General features: G+C 40.9%; 1 protein-coding gene across 1 annotated transcript in view; it reads right to left on the bottom strand.

The window, feature by feature from the left end:
- The window catches only part of LOC138039131 (uncharacterized), a 25,693-nt gene extending 25,680 nt beyond the window's left edge, over window positions 1-13 (bottom strand). Inside the window, exon 1 of the mRNA XM_068885325.1 lies at window positions 1-13. This exon is cut by the window's left edge and continues 245 nt beyond it. The gene's annotated coding sequence lies outside the window, so the exon portion shown is untranslated.
- Between the last annotated feature and the right edge of the window lie 9,987 nt (window positions 14-10,000).

Raw genomic sequence — 10,000 nt, 5'->3', positions numbered from 1 at the left:
CATTCTTTTGATTCCATTGCACGTGAGCCCGCACGCAATCCCTATCGTCCGGAAGATTTCGTTTGCTATCGTAAAGTCGTCGGAAAGTGCACCCTTGCACGATGGGGGCCTGGGGCCCGTTTCTTGAAAGTCCCGAAAACGTTTCGGGCCCGAAAAGCCATCTGTGAAATTGCCAACCGCTTGTTTTGGAAAGCCGATCTTTTAACATGTTTTCAAGGTAACAAAAAGAAAAATAACTGTGAACTTTGACGAATTAAATGCTCTCCGTTCTTGAGTTACAAAGGGAATTGTGACAACCCAAAAATGGCCCGTAAAGTTTCGGGACTTTTGAGAAAAGGCCCCCTGGTTTTATTGGGCAAATGGGTGTTTTTCACCAGTTCATACAGTTTTTCAACACAGTTTTTCAATACAGTTCATTTGATGGCGGGAGGGTATTTGCATTAAAACAATGGATATTCGTAATTCCGTTCACTGAATTAAAGTATGATACAGTCCCAAGAGATGAAAATAGTCAACTAAGTTTAAATATGGTTTCACCAGAACAATTTATAAAAGCTAACCATTTCGAGTCGGCGCCTAGACCTAATCACTAGAGATCAGTGCCCAACCCAGCAGTTATTCTCTGTCTAAACAGAGTGTTGTTTATCTGCCAAACCGGGTTAACACTGAGGTTTTTAGGTATTGCCCAAGAAACGTCAACAAATGTTACACTTGTTACGTGTCACGAAGTGTCTCACCTTAATTCAAGTCATAACCGAACAAGAACACCGAATACCGCGTATCTCACGACCAATTCCGAATAAAAATCTTAAAATGCCAAAGAGATGCCGCTCACCGCGTAAAATGAATCGACGGAATAGGAGTCGTTAAAATTGCTGGAAATGTAGTAACACCTATTCGTACTGTGGATCGAGAACGCACATCTGCACGGAAGATTCTGACAATGAAACCCATTTCTGCCAAAATCAGAAAGATTCTGACAACTGCGAGTAAGTACCGATCAACTGCCACGAAATGGATGAGGACATGAAAGGAACTGACCCAGAACTGATTGATTTTCCTTTGTCCCGAGACATTCAGTATAATAATACAGCTTCAACTTTTAAGTTCAATACCTGCCAGTTTACAAAGCTTTCTGAGGCTTACGAAGTTGGTTTAATTCATGTTGAGCGCATTTCTCCCGATGGTTGAGCTTTGGGCAAACATCGCAGTACATGAAGTGTTTTTTCTTCATGGTACCTGAGCCACCCGCGTGCTTTAGTCATCCAGGGAAAAATTTCCTTTTTTCCTTCTGTGTACTACCATTGTCAACAGCATCGCTTTCGATATCTGCACCATCTACTATCAGCAGGAGCTGGCCGTGACAACGCTCGGCCCAACAAGCTCTGTAAGCCGTTTCCTCGAAGTACAATTTTCTCTGCCCAGACAACGGAAGCACATGATACGAACAAATAAAAAAATGGGTTTTAAATGAAAGAATGTTATCAAACCAAAAACTCTAAAATTAGCCCTAGCGTTCTCTCAGAGGCCTACATTGGAAGTGCAACTCACCATTTGCAAAGCTTAAGAGAGCAGCAGGACACTTGCGCCTCGACGGGACGTAAGATTACAGATTCTGGGATCGGTTGCATGTGAGGACCCGCACCGAGCACAAACCCATGCACGCTGCCGCGTATTGATGCAAACCTTGTACTTTCTGGCCGATCTTATTCTGACAATCTGAAAGAGAACTTATATATTTCCGTCTTGACTCTCTCTCTCTTTTCTTTGTGATTTAACCGCAAACGAATCAATCACACTTCGCGCAAGCGCAACAGGCAAGGTCACTGCACGGCCCACGGCACGTGTTTAGACTGAAAACAAACACTGGATGACATGAAAGTTAAAAAGTGTTAAAAAGTGAGTTGTCGTTTACAGATTCAGTACCAATGAAACTTGAATTCCTCCACAGCGTAGGTGACGTAAAACTTGCGTAAATGCTGCGAAACTCAAGCTTTGGTGACCAGTGTCTGGTAATACGGCGCTCTTCTCGAGTCTTTCGTGTTATCTCAATTTAGGACTCATTTAAAACCTCTGCTGGTGGAATATCTAATTCTTTTGCGCCGTTAGTTCTCATTCTCTGCAACAACCTGTTAAGACTCATTTGATCTATGGGAATTGGAAAATGCTCATTTGACGTTTTGACGGCATTTTTTCAGCCTGAATTCTGAAACACTTGCAAAATACCGTGTTACAATGCTACAGAAAACCGAAGAAAACACTCAGGAAAACAGCGTGGAAACACAGGGGAAAACACTAAGCAAAATAGCATGTTTTCCGGTGTAATGGTCCTACAGGAAAACCATTGTGGAATGTCATGTTTCCATTGAGTTTACAACTGCAGGAAAACATAAGCTGAACGCCTCGTTTTCTCGCTTGGGATAACTGTGGTAAAATGTGCTGGAAAACACACTGTTAAACTGACCTTTTTTCCTCGTGCAGGAAAATTAGGTATGAACAGCTTATTTTCTCTCTGTTAACCAATAGTGAACACCGAATTTTCTACGCGTTTACAAAAACAGGAAAACGATCTATGAACGCGACATTTTCCTGTCATTAACCGTTTGGTAAAATTACCGTAAAACAAGGGTTTTTTTCGCCGTGTACCACTACCACTACCACTACCACTGCAAGTACCATTACAACTACCACTAACACTACCACTGTCACTACAACTACCACTAACACTGCCATTCCCACTACTAGTACCAATACCCAAACTCGTTCCCAGGGCTTTTCTCCGCCGAGTGTCGGTCCTACTCTCGGAAAAGAAAAGTCCTGGAAACGGGGTTCTGCCAATACCACCATCTCCATGCCGCGACCGATGTATGGGAAAATTTACCTGGATGCGTTGTTCAAGGGAAGGTTGCGTAAGCTCCACTTGAAAAAACTGCAGTATATCTATTTTAAGGAAAGACCCTCAAAATCTCTCTAAGAACACTCACTTTGTGACACGACCTCGATTTATTCTCCTTACAGGTTGTTCGTCTTGATTTATGGGGCCCTGACAGCCAGCAGAAATCGCCACTTAAGCTGACTTTCAACATAGGTGCTGTGCCCAAAGATAACGAGGTTATTTGCAGTTACTTCAACGAAACAAAAAAGGCCTGGGTTACTGATGGTATGAAGGCTGTGGAACCTGTTGACGGATCGTTGATATGCTAATCTTACTTCGAGGCATCCTCGCGAGAAATAAAAAATGGTACTTCAAATACCACAACTGCAGAACCACCAGCTTCCACCGCCGCATGAGGTAAGATTCTCGCTGCCCTTTTTCCTCCTTACTCAGCGATTACTTTGGTCATGGTTCTATTTTAAACTATGCTTTGGTTTTACATTATGCTCATCTTGGTAGATGACTTGAAATTAGCTGTCGCCACGAGGTCGGAACGAAATTTAATCCAATTATGACTTACTTGCTCTTGTTTAAGCGCCAGGGGTCTCCATTACAACTGCGTTTAATCGATAACTGAGTGTTTTCGTAGGGTGTGATCGGTTCGCCGAAGTTATCACTGTTGATTTTTTTTTTTTTTTTGGGGGGGGGGGGGGGGGTTCGTTCTAACACACACTCGATTTTGATTCTGTTCTTTCTCAGAAAAAGGCTAAAGGGCAAGAACTGTTTGATCTTGTCTTCAAAAACCTTGATCTGGTTGGAAAAAACTACTTTGGACTTCAGTTTATGGACACCACCAAGTTTCAGTAAGTTAATTCTTCAATAATGGTCTGCTTTTCGTTTTTTCACATTTTTGACTCTGGCGTCTTCTGGTCCCAATCTCGACCCCAGAGCTCTTCTCTTGACTGAGGGAGAGAGAGAAGAGCTCTGGGAAACCCTGAAGCGAGGTGTCTTCTCATTAGTCTTCGAGAAGAACAATTAAAAGCGTCTTTAATTGGTGCGTTCATGTTAGCAAGAGGAGTGAGCAGGCGCCGTAAGATAGAAATCGCCAATTTTTGGCTATGAGAACCCTACGGCGTATGTTCTCCTGCATAGAGGTTCCCAAAGCCTTGGGTTGATCCGAGGCTCTGGTTACGAGAATGTAACACTTGTAAAAGTCTACGTGCTTTTTCGGCAAATGCACACACCGCGCAAAGATACCTTTGAAATAGTAGGCAACGTCCTTTTAATTATTCCTTAAAAGGAATAATAAGGAATAATTTCACTCGTAACTTGGAAAAACAAGCAAAATTGATTCTCAATTTCAATTCAAGGGGCACATTGCGATTACATGATTATCACATGTGGAGGGAAAAATCATTGAGGAAAGCTCGTTCAATGTCGCAACAAATGACCGTCCATTTAAATGACCAATCGTTTCAATGAACACTTTAATCTTAAAATTACAGCAAACACGCTTTGATTCGGTATTTTTTCCCTTTCTAACCATTCATAATCTTGCTTTGTGGCGTTTTCGTTGCTTAAACTCCCTAAATTCAACATTGTTGTCAGGACGACAACGGCAATGAAATAACCTAAATGATAAACGCATGCGCAGGGCGTGCAGTACATTATTTTCAATAATCTATTATTTCGAGTCGTTTTTGTTCTTAGCAACGCCCTCTTTGCTAAAGCTTTTTATTTACTTATGCGAATACACAATACATTAAATGAGCGAATGGCTTGAGTCATTTCAAACTTTGATCATTAATTCTCAAACTCATTAATAATTCCTAAGGCTATTAGTCAATCAGAGTGCCCCATTTTGGTCAGGTGCATGTATCTTGATACCCAGTGACACTACAGATCAAAAAACGCTCGAGTTAGAGACTCTGATCAAGGCACTTGAATTTAAATGAACCGCTTTATGCTAATAAACCTTCGGAAAAAAAAGTAAATTTCTTCGAAAGTTCTACGTTTTAGATTCATTTCCTTTTCAAATTACTATCACTTGCCTGATAAAACAAAAGATCCTCACATAACACTCATACGTAGTAAAAAAAGGGGTTGAGAAGTCATGTCAAAAACTCGTGCTTCGTAATTCATGAGAGGTTTCAAACACCTCGAAACAATAAAAGTCCTCCGCCTACCGCGGCGTGCTTTCATTTGCTTCTCGGTGTTTGAAGCCGCTGATGAACTGTGACACTCACACTGGTTTTTGACATATGACTTCAAACTGGCCAAAATGCTGGAATGTGACAACAAAGCGTGGAATTCACACGGTTTATGTATTCGCGACTATAAAGGTAAAGCACCCCATCTTGTTGTTCTCTTTTGCCGTAAAATCCACTACCGTTGGTTCGAATTAGTGTTGCGGTTTTTTTTTCTGTCGTTCTATGGTTAAAGTTCCTCAAGCGCCAGGACCACCGGCTCCTCCGCCTCAACAAGTACAACAAGCTCCGCCTCAAGCGGCGAATTTAGAGGTAGATGTGTTTTCTGTTTGTTTTTTAAATGAAACTGGAGTTAGTTTCATTACTTGGACCGTTATGCTTCTCTGGTCAAATGTTAATTTTTCTGAGTTCTCCTGTTTTCGTCAGGTTCAGTTTCGTATTTACCAATTCCTTGTTTATGTAACCTTATTTTGATTTGGGACGTCATCAAAGTTCTCCTATTTCTTATGTTATATGTTTGGCGTTGGCGGCACTCAGGGTTCGGTGGAAACCCCAAAGTAAATCAATTCCACCTATTAAACACGAAGTTCAGTTACAGCCAAACATACCGAATTGGCACCTGAACCTACAACGTAGTTCAGTATTTGTTCCGGCCCGGGAGGCCCAAATGTAAAAAACAGGCAAGAAAATTCAACAAACACGAGGTTGAGTTGTTGCCAAACACACGCAACTTGTAGTTGTCCCAAACGAAAATAAATTGAATGAACACCAGGAGGATTTAAGTTCAGTACAGTGAAATACACCGAAGAGGAGCAAGAGCCACGTAGTAGTCGCTCCCGGTCAGAAAAACTGAAATGTAGATAACATTTAGATTTCTCAGGGCGGGCACGAATACTGATCAGAATTAGATTCGGGTGCCAATTAAAAGTGCTGCTATGACCAAAAAATCAATTCTTCGTTTGCTTTTGATTTCAAAACTTTGTTAACTGAAGTGGCTCAATATTAAAAAGAAATCTATTTGTTACATACCTAGACTTTCACTCAACAAAACGAGCACTGTGATTGGTTGATTCTTGGTCAAGGGCCCCTAATCAAAATTCAACTGTACTCTGACCGGCATACAATTCCTCAGTTGTTGCCCTCGCCGGATGTTTTGCTGCTGCAATTCTAAATATATAACAAAAGTGCTTATGTCTGGTCCCTCGGGAAAGTAGTTAATTTTAATCAAGATTCTCAGAAAAACAAATAACTTTCCCCCTCGGGAGCATACATTGCATATATTCTTAGTGTGAACTGGAATCTTCCTATTCAATGGTCCGCCATTACTAGCTTTATACAATCTTAAGAGAGCTGGATCGAGGAGAGAATTACCTCAAGGACCCACTTGTGCGAAAAGAACAAGCCCAAACATAAGCATAGGAAAAATCGTGTGGGAACGGGTGTGAAATATGCATAAACACAAGCACTTATCTCGCGCTTGTACTTATTTCACAAGTGGGAACCGGAGTGTGTTAAGCCTAAGCGCAAACACAACTATTTGCACGCTATCTTGAATCTTTCTTGATCTTCTCCGACGTTACTTTTCTACGATTGCGTATGCCAAATTTTCCTCCGCTTGTTCCACTGTGTGAACGTCACATTACGCGTATGCTTGTTCATCTTTGCTCAATTGTAAATCGGGCTTCAGAATGCAATGCATGTAAACGCGGCTGAATTAATATTCAGCACGGGAGTTTCGGGCGTTCAGATTTTGAAACTCGTGTTTTGCGTGTATAATAAGCTGCATTTCCACGCCGAAATTAAGCTAGTGAGAGAATACATCACTCGTCACTTTTCCCTAGATCCAACCCTCTGACGTCCAATCGGCAAGTAATGGTGGAGCGTGAAATCCAATAGACCTTATTCACGATAGCCGCCACGTTGGATTTGCCTTTATCATGCAAATTAGCTACACACTTCTGAGGGGGCAAACAACACAAGTTCGAGAGAATATCACGAACATCTTAGCCACACAGATGATTTGTTTCACGTTCATTGAATGTTTATCATCTAAGTAGTAAAATAGAATGCTTACATAAGTTACTGCTGTTTTTTTTTTTTTTAGTGAAAAATGAGCAGATAACGAAGTAGAAAACCAAAATGTCGGAGGCAATCAAGATATAAAATTATTATAAAAGGTACTTAATTCTAAATTCTAAAATGTACTTTTAGCAACGTTAATTCAATATTTCGAAGAGCCGATTTTCCGCAATTTGCCTTTATTCTAATGTTTGCCACCAGCATAACACATGGCTAATTTGCATGACAATTTGAAAGCCAACATGGCGGCTATCGTGAATAAGGGCTATTGCAAGAAACGGAAAATAACGTAATACTCTTTGTTTGTCCACCCAAATTTTGAATAAGCATTGTTTTGTTTTCTCTTGGGACCATTGTGTAAGTCCCGAGAGAAAACAAAAACAATGCTTATTCAAAATTTGGGTGGACAAATAAAGAAAGAGTATTATGGAATTTTCCGTTTCGGGCAATTCTTGTACTCAAAAGAAACAGCCTTAGCATAAAAGATCAATGCTGTGGCCGGGCATGAATACTCCAAAACTGCTGTAGGCTCAGGTGCCATTTTGGTGTTTGGCTGCAACTAAACTTTGCATTTGCAATTGGTTGAAATTAACTGGCATTTGCGTCTTTGTCTGGCTACGTTATGCTTACCGGGAGTTTTTGGTTATGGCTAGATGTCATCAACTCGATTAATGTTCCATGTCTTTATGCCTGGCTGGCTAGGCGTGGCTACTAGGAAAGGGTCGTTGGCGCCGTTTACGTATTTGGTAATAGTTTACATTACTCGACCATCAGGCAAGCCTGTCTAACGTAGCTGTGCACAAATTCCTGCGTCTGCGTCAGGGATACGCCAAGTTGTCATTATTTCAGGCTTTGCACACTGTACAGGTGCTAAACAACAGGACATATGTCCCCTACTAGGTTAAAACACCAACCCAACCCCCTAAAATATCAAGAACGCTCTCCTTACCCAAGTGGCAATTCAAATCTAATAGGCCATTTCCGAGTTGATGTCTGCCACCTCTTCAAAGCGAGTCTAAGTGCGAAACTTTTGTGATGGTAATTAGTTCGTTCTACTTTACATATGAATGAACGAATTTTCATAAGAAAAACTTCGCACCTAGACTCGCTTTGAAGAGGAGGCAGACATCAACTCGGAAATGGCCTATTACATATGATCTAAAATCTGCATAAATTATAAACTAGACTATACTTGAATTCTACTAACGACTACCACTTAGCATGTACAGGCAAAAAATTTCAACAATAATTTCCACCACGACATTTAAGATAGATTACTTTAAAGGAACAAATTATCGCAATCAAAAACGTTAAAAAGTCTATTCAAATAAAGCGACTAAAACGAGTCAAGAGACTCTGATTCCTTAAATTCCCTTGGTAAGCTCTTCCATATTAAGATGACTCAATTAAGGAATTGTCACGAAAAACAGATGAACGAGAAAGATTTGTCTTAAAATGCAATCCTGAGCACGCACGGCGCGTTTGATCCTCAAGAAAAAGAGAAATAATATTTGAACTCGCGACTTAGTTCTATATACCCGTAAAGGCGTTTATAAAAGGAAATTAGGTCAAGATACTCTAGCCAGTAATTTGGTGGCAATAACTTAAGTTTGACTAAGCGATCCCCACAGGATCAATAACAATTCCTTAACATCAAACGCGTAGCTCTCCTTTGAATGTTTTCAACCAAGAGTCAGTTGCCGATGACTGACTGCGGTGCCCAAAACTGAAAGCAAAAACAAAAGTGTGGAGCACTAGGGAACAGTAAAGTCGCAAAAAGCGCAGCACTTTCAACATACCTGCGTAGTTGCTCTTAAGGAAGCCTAGCGACAATCATTGCTTTGTGAGCCTTTCAAGCCGTGTCATTTGAAATCACAATACCTAGATCCCTTTCGGATATGACAACCTCTAGTTAATACCACTGTTTAAGCACGATCTGGGCTAAGGCGCTTCCTAGATAAACGCAAGTTACTGCAAATATAATTCTCAAGCTCATTGATAATTCGTTAGGTTATTAGATAATCGGAGTACCCCATTTTGGTCAGGTGCATGTGTCTCATACCCAATGAAACTACAGATCAAGAAAAGCCTGAGTTAAAAAACTGATATGACACTGATCAAGACAACCACTTGGTGTAACAATTGACGACGAACTCAGCTGTAATATTGCCACATCGAAAAAACGAACCATAAAGATCGCTTCTGGAATCGGTACCATGAAACGTGTTGGGCACCTGGTTCCTCAGACGACCTTACATATTTAAAGCAACCTCCTGTAGCACTGTTTGGGGAACCTATGGGGTAACTTTACGAGACAAAGGTGCAAAAATTGCAGAATAGAACAGCCCGCGTTTTTAACATTCTCTAACACTGATGCTGGCCAAATTGTTGGAAATTCTCGGGTGGAAAAATCTTGATCGCCAGCGAAGCATACAAAAGGCCACATGGTATGCAAATGCCTACATGGGTTAGCTTGGGACTATTTAGCATCAAATTGTCTGAAAAAAATACAAGCTATACAACTTGAGGGACTCCGAGAACAAACTTATTGTTAGATTACTACGTACAAATTATTTCAAAAATAGTTTTATAGTGGCCCCACACTGTAGAATGGCCTTTCTTGTGAGGCAAGATGCGCGGAATCCCCCAGGTCGTTCAAACGTGCAATTAGCAATACACGGAAAGCAGCTTTTTAATAGTGTAATTTATAGTTAAGTTTATAGAATCGTGTTCGGAATTTGGGGGTTAGGTATAGGGGTACGCATTGGTAGCTAAAAGATGGTGTTAAGTATTTTTTGTAGTACCCACCCACCGTTTCCTCTTTATTGCTCCTACACAG

This window comes from Montipora capricornis, chromosome 1 (genome assembly GCF_036669925.1).
Source record: "Montipora capricornis isolate CH-2021 chromosome 1, ASM3666992v2, whole genome shotgun sequence".
In the NCBI taxonomy this organism is placed as follows: Eukaryota; Metazoa; Cnidaria; class Anthozoa; order Scleractinia; family Acroporidae; genus Montipora; species Montipora capricornis.
This window is presented reverse-complemented; position numbering and strand designations above follow the sequence as displayed.